Source organism: Astyanax mexicanus, chromosome 25 (genome assembly GCF_023375975.1).
Source record: "Astyanax mexicanus isolate ESR-SI-001 chromosome 25, AstMex3_surface, whole genome shotgun sequence".
Classification (NCBI taxonomy): domain Eukaryota; kingdom Metazoa; phylum Chordata; class Actinopteri; order Characiformes; family Acestrorhamphidae; genus Astyanax; species Astyanax mexicanus.
This window is the reverse complement of record NC_064432.1, coordinates 11,521,169-11,536,533: the sequence shown is the minus strand read 5'-3', so window position 1 is coordinate 11,536,533 and position 15,365 is coordinate 11,521,169. Positions and strand designations below refer to the sequence as shown.

Here is a 15,365-nt window from a genome sequence, read left to right as displayed (position 1 = left end):
AGTAGGTGGCTGATTGTAGCAGCAGAAAGTAGAAAGCAGAAAGTAGAACCATAAGCAATCATTGTAGGCAGCAAGCATATAGAGTTGCAAGAAAAAAGTATGTGAACCCCTTGGAATTACTTGGATTTCTGCATAAATTGGTCAATTAATGTGTTCTAATCTTCATCTAAGTCACAACAATAGACAAACACAGCCTGCTTAAACCAAAACCACACAAAAAAATGATATGTTTGAAGTCACAACAATAGACCAAGACCAATCATTGTCTTGTTGCATGACCCAACTAGGCTTCAGCTTCTGAACATGTATCAAGTGACACGTGATATATAGACAGCTTCTGTATCTACCGCAATGTCTATCAATAAATATAGGCATGAATATGAGCAAGGGTGTAGGAGCGGGCTTGATATTGGGGGGGACACATTTGCCAATATGATCCCAAGCCCACCCTATAGTTTCCTAGAACAACTTTTGTGGAAATTACTTTTAATCACAAATAATCATTTTTTTCTGTATTTTGTTTATTATTAGTTAACATCCAAGTAAAGGTGATTTTACAACCTAAACATGTTACTCCACGTTACAGTTACTGTTGTTAGAAAAAATTATGCATGCAATGTCTGAATTATATACATATGACAAAAATGATCAGTTATCACCTAATATTTAAAATAATATAACAGATTTTATTATTAATATTATTATTATATATTGGCATGTCAATTATGTTGTATATTTACATTTTCTCCACTCTTTTTAAAAAAAACTTTGGGTCTTGCGCTTTTATTTTTTTTTTACTGAGAGCTCTTCTTAAGATGGTGTCCTTTTATGTAAAATAATGTAACTTTACGTTTCATAGCGATTTTTATAAACGTCAGGACATGTGGTCTTACTGTGAACTACAAATGAACAGAAGTCACGTTAGATCAGTGTTTCTCAACCCTGTTACTGCATATTCTACTGCATATTAACAATGTTCTGTATATTCTAGAGCTTCCTCTGCTTTAAATGCATTTAATAAAGTAAGTGGTGGTATGATGTGTCTAATACACTGCTGGAAATACATGATTAATTTAGGCTCCATATAGGGGGCTAAAGGATTTTAACAGGTAAACTCAGTAAATGATCAGTTGGATCAGGTGGAAAACACAATTTTAGTTCAGTGATCAGGGTTAATAAACTGCTTTAACCTACAAACATAAAGTATTGTACTAAATTCTGGCTATCCACTACATCTGGCTTGTAGCTAACTAGTTAGCTAACTGAATTTTCGTTCATTATAGCTCACAGTAAGTCCTGTAATCCTACATTAATAAAGACAGTTTGAAAATGTAATAATGATTAGCTGATCAGGTACAGGGAAAGTTGAACATTACTAATGTAGTTTATTTATTTTCTTTCACCTTGACTCCCTATCTAGCTAATTCCAAAGTTAAGCTAACTCACTAACACAGCTGCAGTTTATTAATCACACAGTGGGTTTAATCTGTGTGCTGATTCAGAGACGTGTATTTTTAACCAGCTATGAGTTCAGTGATTTGAATGGATGAGAGAATACGTTAGTTAATATAGTTTGCATCCCCTATTGTCTCTCAACAAACTGGTTAATCTGGCCTCCTCAGTTCTTGCGCATCTTTAGGGTTATTTAATTGCATTAGCTAAAGTTGAGTACATTTCTGATCACTTTTCAAAGCAGCAATAGAGGAAGTGGTGATGTTAAAGGGGGGTTGAATTGAAATATCCCTTCTCCTCACATTAACATATTCTATACATGGTCATCTACAAGAAGTCAGAACATGATTGGTTAAGAAGAAGCCTTGAATGTCAAATGTTGTTCCTAGAAGCTGTTCAACGCTGGACAGACAATTCACGCTGTGTCTTCAACTTCTTGACATCTCATTTTCTAGAAGGCAAAAAAATCTTATCTTCATTAGTAGGTGGCTGATTGTAGCAGCAGAAAGTAGAACCATAAGCAATCATTGTAGGCAGCAAGCATATAGAGTTGCAAGAAAAAAGTATGGGAACCCCTTGAAATTACTTGGATTTCTGCATAAATTGGTCAATAAATGTGTACTAATCTTCATCTAAGTCACAACAATAGACCAAGACCAATCATTGTCTTGTTGCATGACCCAACTAGGCTTCTGAACATGTATCAAGTGACATGTGATATGTAGACAGCTTCTGTATCTACCGCAATGTCTATCAATAAATATAGGCATGAATATGAGTGGTGAACACATTTGCATAGATAATCTCAAACTGAACACATCATTGCTCATTTAGAACCGTGGGAACTCATCATATACAGTTGCAAGAAAAAGTAGGTGAACTCTTTGGGATTATCCTTGGATTTCTGCATAAATTGGTCATTAAATGTATTCTGATCTTCGTCTAAGTCACAACAATAGACAAACACAGCCTGCTTAAACCAAAACCACACAAAAAAATGACATGTTTGCATGGTTTTATTAAACACAACATGTTAACATTCTCAGTGAGGGGGGGGGAAAGTATGTGAACCTTTGGATTTAATAACTGGTTGACCCTCCTTTGACAACCTCAACCAAACGTTTCCTGTAGTTGCTGGATGCGAGGTGACTTGAGTTCAGTGATTTGAATGGATGAGAGAATATGTTAGTTAATATAGTTTGCATCCCCTATTGTTTCTCAACAAACTGGTTAATCTGGCCTCCTCAGTTCTTCCACATCTTTAGGGTTATTTAATTGCATTAGCTAAAGTTGAGTACATTTCTGATCACTTTTCGAAGCAGCAATAGAGGAAGTGGGGATGTTAAAGGGGGTTAAATTGAAATATCCCTTCTCCTCACATTAACATATTCTATACATGGTCATCTACATGAAGTCAGAACATGATTGGTTAAGAAGAAGCCTTGAATGTCAAATGTTGTTCCTAGAAGCTGTTCAACGCTGGACAGACAATTCACGCTGTGTCTTCAACTTCTTGACATCTCATTTTCTAGAAGGCAAAAAAATCTTATCTTCATTAGTAGGTGGCTGATTGTAGTAGCAGAAAGTAGAACCATAAGCAATCATTGTAGGCAGCAAGCATATACAGTTGTAAGAAAAAAGTATGTGAACCCCTTGGAATGACTTGGATTTCTGCAGAAATTGGTCAATAACTGTGTTCTAATCTTCATCTAAATAGACCAACAGTCTGCTTAAACTAATACCACACAAAAAATGATATGTTTGCATCATTTTATTGAACACAACATGTTAACATTCACAGTTAGAGAGGGGAGTTTGTGAGCCGCTAGGCCAATGACCTTTCTAAGAGCTAATTGGAGCCAGGATGTGATGAGATTGGATGTGTTGGTTAAAGCTGCCCTGCCCTATAAAAAACACACACTAAAGTATCTCTAAAAGTCTTGATGTTCATGAGTCCACAGTAAGACAGACAGTCTACAAATGGAGAAAGTTCAGCAGTGTTACTGCTACTCTTCCTAGGCGTGGTAAAGTCCTGTAAAGATGACTGCAAGAGCACAGTGCAGAATGATCAATGAGGTGAGGAAGAATCCTCAGAGGAAGAGTGTCAGCTGAAGACTTACAAAAATCTCTGGCACATGCTAACATTTTTGGAGACAAATTTACAATAAGAGAAACATTAAACAAGAATGGAGTTCATGGGAGGACGCCACGTAGGAAGCCACTGCTGTCAAAAAAAAAAAGCATTGCAGCACGTTTGAAGTTTGCAAAAGAGCACCTGGATGTTTTACAGCAGTACTGACTAAATACACTGTGGACAGATTAAACCAATATGTTAATTTAGGAAGGAACAAAGCCAAGAAAAAAGGCACAGCTCACCATCATCAAAACCTCATCCCAACTGTGAAACATGGTGGAGGGGGCATCATGGTTTGGGGCTGCTTTGCTTTGCTGCCTCAGGGCCTGGACGGATTGCCGTCATCAACAGAAAAATTAATTCCCAAGTTTACCAAGACATTTTGCAGGAAAACTTAAGACCATCTGTCCTCCAACTGAAGCTCTGAGGATGGACTTAGGATGGATGATGCAACAGGACAACGACCCAAAATATAGAAGTATAAATACGCCTTCTGGAGAATCCTGACCTCCTGAACCCAATTGGGATGCTGTGGCATCATGACCTCAAGAGAGCGAACGATTCACACCAGATATCCCAAGAATATTATAGCTGAACTGAAACAGTTTTGTGAAGAGAAATTATCCAAAATTCCTTCTGACCATTGTGCAGGTCTGATCTGCAACAACAGGAAACGTTTGGTTGAGGTTGTTGCTGCCAAAGGAGGGTCAACTAGTAATTAAATCCAAAGGTTCACATACTTTTTCCCCCTACTGTGAATGTTAACATGTTGTGTTTAATAAAACCATGCAAACATATAATTTTTTTTGTGTGGTATTAGTTGAAGCAGACTGTGTTTGTGTATTGTTGTGCCTTAGATAAAGACAGAGCCGTCACCAGAACTCTTTCAGTGGGTGGGCATAAGTGTTTACCTGGGGGGGCAGATTTAAGCACCGATTTAAAGCAAGTAAAAAAAGTAATCCTTTTAAAAAAGTAAAATTACAGCTTGAAACTCACTGCAGCGCTGCATTGAGGTGTAATAGTTGGAATAGCGGTGCTCTCGTGTCTGTGCCGGAGCTCCTCTGAGCTCAAACAGCGAGAACTGCGCCTCTTTCCAGAACTGCGACCTGTATGTAGTCCTAACATATGTTCTACAAGGACTACAAAAACCCGCTATTTGGAGTTGGTTAATCCTTTAAAGAAGCTAACTAGCAGTGATGGGCACAGCAGCTCGTTTAGATGAACTGAATCATTAGAATCAGTTCACTAAAAAGATTCGTTCAAAAGAGTCGTTCATTCAAACTAATCTTTTGTGCTGTTCGTCTGTGCTGTACTGGAGAAGCTCCACATAGAGACAGATTATAAGTAAATCAGTGGGTATTTCTGTTTTGAAAGGAGCTTAAAATGTTAATAAGAGAGTTAAAAAGTTATTAAAACAACCAGAGTGTAAATATGTGAGGTAAAAGTTGAGTTAAAGTGTTTGTTTTAACTGCTAAAGCTGTAGGCTAGCAGGCGGACGCTAGCAGCGATTAGCATTAGCGATTAGCATTAGCGATCTGGTTAAATGTGTAAATATATTACATTACATTACATTTGGCAGACGCAAATATATATACAAATATATAATGTAAAGTGTAAAATATGGCTGTTTGTAAGCTTAGCTTTCAGTAAATTGCCACAAGCTGAAATATACATTTTAGTCTGGGGTTTGTAAAAGCTTTTACTGATACTGTGTTTTTGTTTTAATATTATTTCATGCTGTGCTTGTTTGGTGGTGAGAGGTAACGGTGCTACTCTGTAAACATGCTGTTTTATTAGTTGTAGACACAGAAGAAATATCTTGTTTCAGTCGTGATTACAATAAAGTAAACATTTAATGCTAAAAGAGACAAATTGATGATGGTTGTAATTATGTTCGTGTGCTTTTTACTTTCTGATGGAAAAGGTAGCTTACATGCAGGTGGATTTTCCACTATTTATGTAACTAGTACATTTTAGTAGTAATAACAGTCTACTGCATATATGTAAACAAAAAAATCATAGCAGAATCTACTTAGGACCTTATCTTTCTATTAATTTGTACATTTTCTTGTAAGATCTCGCTCGAACACTAGCTGCACAAGCGGTGCCTTGCGAATATTGTGCATAGAACGCCTGTGATTCTCACACATGGCTGTGCTTGCACCAAACGTTAAAGCAAGTTTCATTCCAATCAGGAGACTTGGCATGGCTTCCAATGTTTTGTTGTGGTTCTGAAGGAGTTCTGAAGGGGGGGGGGGGCATGACATTGTAATTGGATGGGCACTGCCCCCCAATGCCCGCCCTTAGCCACGGCCCTGGATAAAGATCAAAACACATTTAATGACCAATTTATGCAGAAATCCAAGTAATCCCAAATGGTTCACCTCCTTTTTCTTGCAATTGTATGTTGATTTTAGCATACTTCATTTTCCCCACAAGTTCACACAAGGCAAAACGCCTGGTTTAAATGTGGAAAATACAACATAATTGTATATTTTAATTTTCATAACATGCTCCCTACAGCAATAACTGCAGCCATTACTAGAGTAAGCTTGTTTCACTTCCTCTTATTGAACTGCTGAAGCTCAATAATAGACCATACCATACCATACCACAATATTTAAATAAGCGTCAAGGCCCAGGCGTTGTCTAGGCTTTTTAAAAAGCTAATATTTCTTATTGAAAGATTGACTTCATTGTGTGTTTTGGACCATTGTCTTGTTGCATGACCCAACTCTGCTTCAGCTTCAGTTGATGAAGAGATGAGCTGACATGCTGATGAAGATTTTTCAGTACGGAAAAGAAGATATTGGACGTTTAACACACTAAAACAGGTACCATAGTGTCACTGGGGTGGTGCCTTACCCCCTTACACTGTCAACTTGAGCTTCTTATAAAGCTTCAATGTGGTTATATATGTGGTTATAGACTTCTGTATTTCTAAGACATCTACCGGAGTTGCAAAATGGAGATGATGGATAGCATTTATGTAAATTCAGAACATCCTGCAGACAGCAGTGATTCTGATAGCGAACATTCATATGAATATGTTTGTGCAAATCCAAAACATTTTCAGGATGAACCTGTTCATCCCAGGGAAACGGAGGAAGTGGAGAAAACCTCACTCCCACAGTCAGAAGATCTGCATTCAGGTTAGTAAAAGTTTTTTTTTTTATACAGCTGTAAAAGTAGAAGTACTGTAATAATACTGCTGGATCTATAAGATGGCTTTAATGGTGTTTTCCATCACTGGTAGCAGACACTACCTGGTTTTTGCTATGACCAATGAGGAATGGAGTGTTTTTTTTATATTCTTTCAGTCTTAATAAGAGAAGGAGGAAAACAGGTAATAATAATAATAATAATAATAATAATAATAACAATACACTTTATTTATATAGCACCTTTCATACATAAAAATGCAGCTCAAAGTGCTTTACATAGAGAGAAAAAGAGTAAAAAACATTAAAATGTCAATTAAAATGAACACTAATAAAATATATTACTCGAAAACAAATGAATAATACAAATATTATACCATATATCAAAACCAGACAGATAAAAATAAGATCTAATTAAAAGCTAGAAAAATTAAAATACGATAATAATAGGGTGATAATTAAATCAGAACCAAATAATAGAACAGATAGAATAAATAATTAATAAGAAGGATGTAATTAAAAGCTAGAATAATTAAAATAAAATAATAATAGGGTACTAATAAAAGCAGAACCAACTAATGAAACAGATATAATAAATAATTAATAAGCAGGATCTAATTAAAAGCTAGAAAAATTTAAATAAGATAATAATAGGGTGATAATAAAATCAGAACCAAATAATAAATCAGATATAATAAATAAATAATAATAAAGATCTAATTAAAAGCTAGAAAAATTAAAATAAGATAATAATAGGGTACTAATAAAAGCAGAACCAAATAATAAAACAGATATAATAAATAATTAATAAGAAGGATCTAATTAAAATCTAATGTAAAAATATATGTTTTTAGCTTTTTCCAAAAAATAGTAACAGAGGTTGGTGAATGAATATTTATTTAAAAATAGGAAGCCGCTTCTCCACTCTCTACATATTCAATCAACATTTCAGAGATGTACGAAGGTGCTAAACCATTAATTGATTTAAAGACTAGTAATAACATTTTAAACTTGATTCTAAACGAAACAGGTAGCCAATGGAAAGAAGCTAAAATTTGGTTTGATACGGTCGTGTCAATATTCTCGCTGCTGAATTTTGCACAGTTGGAGTTTATTTATTGTAGTTTTTGGAAGTTCTGTTAGTAGTGCATTGCATCTCATTGTCAATGCAGGGTAAAAAAAAAGCATATATCTGTGTTTTGGCATCATCTAACTGAAGATGAGATCTATCCCATGCATTATTATTACAAACTTAAGTGATAAAAGGTAGTTTTAATGATCTTGTTTGTATGTGGTATAATTGAAAAGTCAGAGTCAAGGGTTACACCAAGGTTTCTGATTTCATCTTTTGTTTGAAGATTGAGGTTTTGTGGGGCATGGATGATCTTTTTTCTTTTTTATTCATTGGCGAGTATTTCTGTTTTATCTTCGTTTAGTTTTAAAAAGTTAGCATCTGACTAATTATCATAAGAATATAGCCAACTAAATCTACAGTCAATTTAGTCGACTGCAACGTAGAGGGTGTAAATGTAAATACTTTTAAACAGTTCCCTTGATTTATTTATTATTATTTATTTATTTTATAAAAAAAAAAAAATCCCAATTTACACGCCCAATTACCCAACCCACTTATTATGTTCGGACTACTCTTTGTATCGATACTGCTTTTAATAAAGTATCTCATTGGTATCTGCACATTTACAATTTTTACATAATTTACATAATAATAATAAAATTATGATTAAGATAATTTAATATTTCATCATGTTTGTGCACGTAATCAGACTGACTCGTGTCTTCTTCTTGATTTGGGATGTCCATGCTGATCTCCATGCTTAGTGAGGAGATATTCCAACAAATATTCAAATGTAGTGAAGTTTTAATTGGTTAACCATCTGTTACAACCCCTGGCAAAAAGTATGGAATCACCAGTCTTGGATGAGCACTCCTTCAGATATTTCATTCTGTAAAACAAACTCTGATCAAAAACATGATACAATAATAAGGTCATTCCAAAGTGCAACTTGTTGGCTTTCAGGAACACTCAAAGAAATGAAGAAAAAACATTGTGGAAGTCAGTGAATGTTACTTTTATTGACCAACCACAGGGAAAAAAATATGGAATCACTCAATTCTGAGGAAAAAAGTATGGAATCATGAAAAACAGATAAACAAAAGATGATTCAAAATACATCACTAGTATTTAGTTGCACCACCTTTGGCTTTTATAACGGCTTTCAGGCATGGACTTGATCAGTGACAAACAGTATTCTGCATCAATTTGGTGCCAACTCTCTTTGATAGCAGTTGCCAGATCAGCTTTGCAGGTCGGAGCCTTCTTGTGGACCATTTTTTTCTATTTCCACCACAGGTTTTCAATTGGGTTGAGATCTGGACTATTTGCAGGCCATGACATCGACTGAATGTGTCTTTCTCCAAGGAATGCCTTCACTGTTTTTGCCCTATGGCACGATGCATTGTCATCTTGGAAAATTATTTCATTATCTCCAAACATCTGTTCAATTGAAGGGATGAGAAAACTGTCCAAAATGTCAATGTAAACTTGTGCATTGATAGAAGAATTAACCACAGTCATCTCCCCAGTGCCTTTGCCTGACATGCAGCCCCATATCATCAAGGACTGTGGAAATTTGGTTGTTTTCTTCAGGCAGGCCTCTTCATAAATCTCACTGGAACGTCACCAAACAAAAGTTCCAGCATCATCACCTTGTCCAATGCAGATTCTTGACTCATCACTGAAGATAACTTTCATCCAGTCATCCACAGTCCATGATTGCCTCTCCTTAGCCCACTGCAGTCTTGTTCTTTTATGTTTAGGTGTCAATGATGGTTTTCTTTTAGCTTTCCTGTATTGAAATCCCATTTCCTTTAGGCGATTTCTTACGGTTCGGTCACATACATTGGCTCCAGCTTCTTCCCATTTATGCTTCATCTGTTTAGTTGTACTTTTTCGGTTTTCAAGACAAATGGCCTTAAGTTGCTTGTCTTGACGCTTTGATGTCTTTCTCGGTCTACCAGTACGCTTGGCTTTAACAACCATTCCATGCTGTTTGTATTTGGTCCATATCTTGGATACAGCTGACTGTGAACAGCCCACATCTTTAGCAACCATGCGTGAAGAGTTACCTTCTTCAAGAAGTTTCACAATCCTCTCTTTTGTTTCAAGAGACATTTCTCTTGTTGGAGCCATGGTTCTTGCCACTCTAATTCGTCCAGCAGCCCTCCAAGGTGTCATGACTGCAGGTGTTTTTAACTGCAGACTAACGAGCAGATCTAATCTGAGGCAGGTGTCCATTTAGGGAAAGGAAATTGACTGGGTGTGTCCTTATTTTCTACCTTCAATTTGAGTGATTCCATACTTTTTTCCTCAGAATTGAGCGATTCCATATTTTTTTTCCCTGTGGTTGGTCAATAAAAGTAACATTCACTGACTTCCACAATGTTTTTTCTTCATTTCTTTGAGTGTTCCTGAAAGCCAACAAGTTGCACTTTGGAATGACCTTATTATTGTATCATGTTTTTGATCAGAGTTTGTTTTACAGAATGAAATGTCTGAAGGAGTGCTCATCCAAGACTGGTGATTCCATACTTTTTGCCAGGGGTTGTATAAACAACCTGCCAATGAGCACTTACATGCAGCATTAGCATTCAGTTCTGTTCATAGACCTTTTTAGGATATTTCTGGAGGCTTCTCATTTAACCCACTTTATTCTTCTTAGTTTAGCATCCAAACAAGTTATTCACTCATTTAAACATGTATGTATCTCTTTGTATCTTTGTTATTAGGAATGATAACCTGCAGACTGGTTGCACTGGCTCTGGGTCTGCTGTGTGTTCTGCTGACCATATTGCTGTGGATCCATTTCTCCTGACTGCAGAGAGAGACCGGTTACAGACCAGTAACTTCGTCCTCACTAAAGAGAAAGACCAGTTACAGGCCAGATTTAACACCCTGACTAAAGACAGAGACCAGTTACAGACCAGTCTTAACACCCTGACTAAAGAGAGAGACCAGTTACAGACCAGGTTTAACACCCTGACTAAAGAGAGAGACCAGTTACAGACCAGTCTTAACACCCTGACTAAAGAGAGAGACCAGTTACAGACCAGTTACATCAACCTGACTTAAGAGAAAGACCAGTTACATCAATCTGACTTAAGAGAAAGACCAGTAACATCAATCTGACTAAAGAGAAAGACCAGTTACATCAATTTGACTAAAGAGAAAGACCAGTTACAGACCAGTTTCAACACCCTGACTAAAGAGAGAGACCAGTTACAGACCAGTTTCAACACCCTGACTAATGAGAGAGACCAGTTACAGACCAGTAACACCAATCTGACTAAAGAGAAAGACCAGTTACATCAATCTGACTAAAGAGAGAGACAAGTTACAGACATGTTTCAACACCCTGACTAAAGAGAGAGACCAGTTACAAGCCAGTTACATCAATCTGACTAATGAGAGAGACCAGTTACATCAACCTGACTAATGAGAGAGACCAGTTACAGACCAGTAACACCAATCTGACTAATGAGAGAGACCAGTTACAGACCAATTATATCAACCTGACTAATGAGAGAGACCAGTTACAGACCAATTATATCAACCTGACTAATGAGAGAGACCAGTTACAGACCAGTAATACCAACCTGACTAATGAGAGTCCAGTTACAGACCAGTAACACCAACCTGACTAAAGAGAAAGACCAGTTACATCAACCTGACTTAAGAGAAAGACCAGTTACATCAATCTGACTGAAGAGAAAAAACAGTTACAAGCCAGTTACATCAATCTGACTAAAGAGAAAGACCAGTTACAAGCCAGTTACATCAATCTGACTAAAGAGAAAGACCAGTTACATCAATCTAACTAAAGAGAAAGACCAGTTACAGACCAGTAACACCAACCTGACTAATGAGAGAGACCAGTTACAGACCAGTAACACCAACCTGACTAATGAGAGAGACCAGTTACAGACCAGTTACACCATCCTGACTAAAGAGAAAGACCACTTACAGACAAGTTACTTCAACCTTTTTAAGAGAAAGACCACTTACAGACCAGTTACATCAACCTGACTAATGAGAGAGACAAGTAACAGACCAGTTACATCAACCTGAATTAAGAGAAAGACCAGTTACATCAACCTGACTAATGAGAGAGACAAGTTACAGACCTGTTACTTCAACCTGACTTAAGAGAAAGACCACTTACAGGACTGTTACAACAGCGTGACGAAGGGCCAATAGCAAAGGGACAACTATATTAATGTGTGCAATGTCTGAATTATATACATGTAACCATTGGTGTAGGAACTCTATCTCTTTTTTTATCAAGAAGACGGGGCGTACGCGCTGCCGAGCGGGGATGCTGTTCATGGAGTGGGTTCAGATTTTGGCGCTACTATGGTTCCGAATTCAGCAACCTCTCCAGAAAGATCACCGACTCTCTGCAGCATGCACGCCCTGTCTTCTTGATAAAAGCAGAGGTAATTGCTTACTGTCTGCTTACTTTATTAGTAACACGCTCCCAAGAGGAGGTGATTTTCATGGCGGGGATGCTTTTAAAAAAAAGTTTATTTTAAAACGATTTCTGCTTTTTCTGCGGTATCATTTTTGGGGTGGATAAATCCACCTATTTCTGATATTTTAACCCCCTGGTTACTACGCCAATGAATGCAGGTAAATGTAAAATACAGCGCTTGCTGTTACTAATGAATAATCTAATGCATGAATTTAATGCAGGATATTGCTTTTCTGACTGTATTTTTACAAATATTTTGTGATCTTGTATAATTTCTAGAAAAAGTATGAATTCTACAGCGCCCCTAAATTATCATTATATAGTAGATAAAATAAAGAGATAATCAGTTCCATCAAATTAATAAATAATTTCCTCAGTATAGGGGGAAAGCTTTAGTTAAATCAAGGAAACAGGGTATTACATTTATAGTAAATTTCAGGCTGAAACCCCACAGGCAGCTACTGTTCGTTGGCCAGACCCTTCCAGCTTTATGCCAATGTGGACCAATCAGAAGCCACCATCAAATAAAGGCAACATCCTGCAATGAGTCCCAAACTCCCATAACCAGAATACCAAGCTCAAAGAAAAATTCTGATGAGATAAGAAACAGATTGTTATATTTAGGGAATGATTTAATACATCTATAAAATCTCAAAATATTATTTTATTACCATGCCTACATAAAGGCCCTGTAGAATTCAGATTAAACATTTATAGAGTACTGCAATTCATCAGGGAGACTCATACAAGGTTTGACTGCCCCACAGTGGCAGAATGAAAACTTGTATGATCTGTTATGCATAATGTGTAAAAATCTTTCTTAAACTAGTAAATAATAAAACAAAAATGATGTAAAATGTGTCTACTGCTTATCTTATGTTCAAATTCTCAAATTTTAAATAAATGATATTAAAAGTGAATTATACTTTTATTTGATTTAATAATTAAGACTGGTCGAAAATGGTATTCATGGAGTTCCAAGGCAAAAAACACTGCAGACCAAAATCGTAATTCGCATTCTGATTTTATATATATACTGGTACTTTTGGCAATGTGCCAAGTCCTGCTGGTAAATGAAATCTGCATCTACATAGTAGTTGTCAATAGAGTGAAGCATGAACTGCAGTAATATTTGGAAATGTGGAATGGGAAAACCATTAATGCCATAATCATCAACAATAAAATAAATAAACACTAAAAATAGATAAATCTGTGTGTAATACATCTATATAATACATGAGTTTCACATTTTTTACTGAATTACTGAAATAAAGTAACTTTTCAATGATATGACTTTTTTTTAGATGCACTTGCTTATATGTGTATATATATATATCGTAATCTGGAAACTTTAACAAGTTTTTTTTTTTTGTAAAACACAATGTTGTACAAAGCCTGGTGTTACATTACCACTGTTTAAAAAATATTATAGAGGGAATTAGGATGTGGGAACTGTTATAGTAAGGTGTGCATGATAAAAAAAACAGCATAAGGACGTATTCAGCAGATTCAGGTATTCAGCGTATTCAGGTCAGATTGTTGTTGTGGGAAATTCATATTGTTAAAAATATACATTCTTTAGTTTTCCTTAGTAATTATTTCCAACTGGGTAATTATTTCTATTTACAAAAAAATACAATTATTAAGTAGTTCTGGTCACAGCGCATGGATATTTTAACAGCCCCATTAAAGGTGCTAATTTTGCTGGAAGGACAAACTGAGGGGAAAAAGTGAAGAAAACACAGAAAGGAAAAAGCCCGAACAACGAGCTGCTGTTTTCCAGGTAAGTTAAGCTGTACTTTTAAAGTATGTCTAGTGAGAATGATACATTTTTTAATGAAGCAACACATATAACTCTGCATATTTTTTACACTGAGTAATTCTGTGAAATGTCAGAGCTAAGCTAACAGTGCTAATGCTTCAGAGCTAACAGAGCTAACAGTGCTAACGCTAACTAGCTGTAGCTGTAGTACACACCAGCAGACACAGGAGCAAGGGAAAAACACAAAAAGGCACAAAAAATGAATAATTAGTATAATTTACACTTTTTGTGTGTTTTAGAAGGTTTTAAAATGTAAAATTATTTAAGTAACGAAGTTAGCCTTTGTTCTGTTTGATTCAGCTAAGCTAATAGCTTTATATTTCAGTATCCTGTACAAGAGCTGCGACTTTCCCCAGTTATGTAATAAAAACACTTTCTTATTAGGTAGTCAGTAAGTATCTAATACTTATTAAGTATCAGAAACACTGTCTAATATTCCTGTGTTCCTTAAAACAGCTGGTAAAACCATGTTGGCTGAGTTTAAACATCAAGTACGCGTAAGGGAAATGATAATGTTAGGTGGGGAACGCTGCATGGGGATGTGAATGGGGTGGGAAAAACTTAACGGGCACTTAAAATGTATTTTATCACCTTTTAACATAACACTTATCACACGAAATGGTATTAAACAATGAATTACAACTAAGAAACACAATGTTTTTATAATATTAAGTTAAGCTTATGGAAAATGCCTTAATACTGTAGAAACTTAATTTGTATCGTTTTTATGACCATTTTGAACTTTATGCTAGCAACACATTCCAAGTTTAATTGGTATAATTGAGCATTCCACCTAGGCAGGGTTTCGCCACTCAAGAAAAATGTTTTTAACATAAAAGGTACATAACATGTGGATTTTATTTTATCTATGGTACATAAAAGCAAGATAATTTAAATGTATGTATTCTCTAGATTATCTGAATTTGTTTAATGATATTCTGTGCCAAAGATAATGTAATCCACAAAGTGTACTATTTGCCAGTGCAAATGCCTCACCAATTAAACTGTTCTGATATTATTACACAGCTTTACTAGTCTCCATAAAGTTTTTTTAATGTGTTGACATTACAAATTGCATTTATTAAAAAAAAAAAAAAAAGAAAAGAAATTTCATTTTTAAGTTTCAATATTATAAATGTTATACTCGTATTTCTTTTACATACATATATGGCACTTTCCCAGAAACTGATAAGACTTAGTCTTGTTTCAACTGAGCTTTTTCTATTGAATGGAACATATAGTCTAGG

At 35.7% G+C, this 15,365-nt stretch overlaps 1 protein-coding gene across 1 annotated transcript in view; it reads right to left on the bottom strand.

The window, feature by feature from the left end:
• The window catches only part of LOC111189998 (NLR family CARD domain-containing protein 3-like), a 189,992-nt gene that overhangs the window by 160,351 nt on the left and 14,276 nt on the right, over positions 1-15,365 (bottom strand). The window lies entirely within an intron of this gene.